The sequence below is a fragment of the Penaeus monodon genome, chromosome 19, assembly GCF_015228065.2.
Source record: "Penaeus monodon isolate SGIC_2016 chromosome 19, NSTDA_Pmon_1, whole genome shotgun sequence".
NCBI classification, from domain to species: domain Eukaryota; kingdom Metazoa; phylum Arthropoda; class Malacostraca; order Decapoda; family Penaeidae; genus Penaeus; species Penaeus monodon.
Genome location: NC_051404.1, coordinates 9,027,800 through 9,028,209, shown reverse-complemented (window position 1 = coordinate 9,028,209; position 410 = coordinate 9,027,800).

Below are 410 nucleotides of genomic sequence, written 5' to 3'. Positions count from 1 at the left end.
TGTTACGCCTGAAAAAAGTAAATAATAAGGGTATAAACTGACAAACATGGCTTTTTATCTCCTGAGACATAATTTCATACATAGGCAGGGCATTGTGCCCCAATACAATATTACCATACAATCATACATTCAGAGTTATAAAAATGAAAGACAATATATACATAAAAAATTACGACCCTTCTGGTCACACATACATACGTCACCGACCATCTGTGTTAACCCGGGACCATACAAAAGGTCGGAAATAGCGTGGTCTGTTTGCCGAGTCAATGTTGACTTATTGTATGGTAACTGGGGAAGGAGGGGCAGCGCTGAGGACAACGTGAGAGAATGTTGGTCTGATGTTGCAGTTGATGTTGAATGTGTGTTGTTGTTTCTGGTGTTTGTTGTTTGTGTTCGTGGGTTTTGTG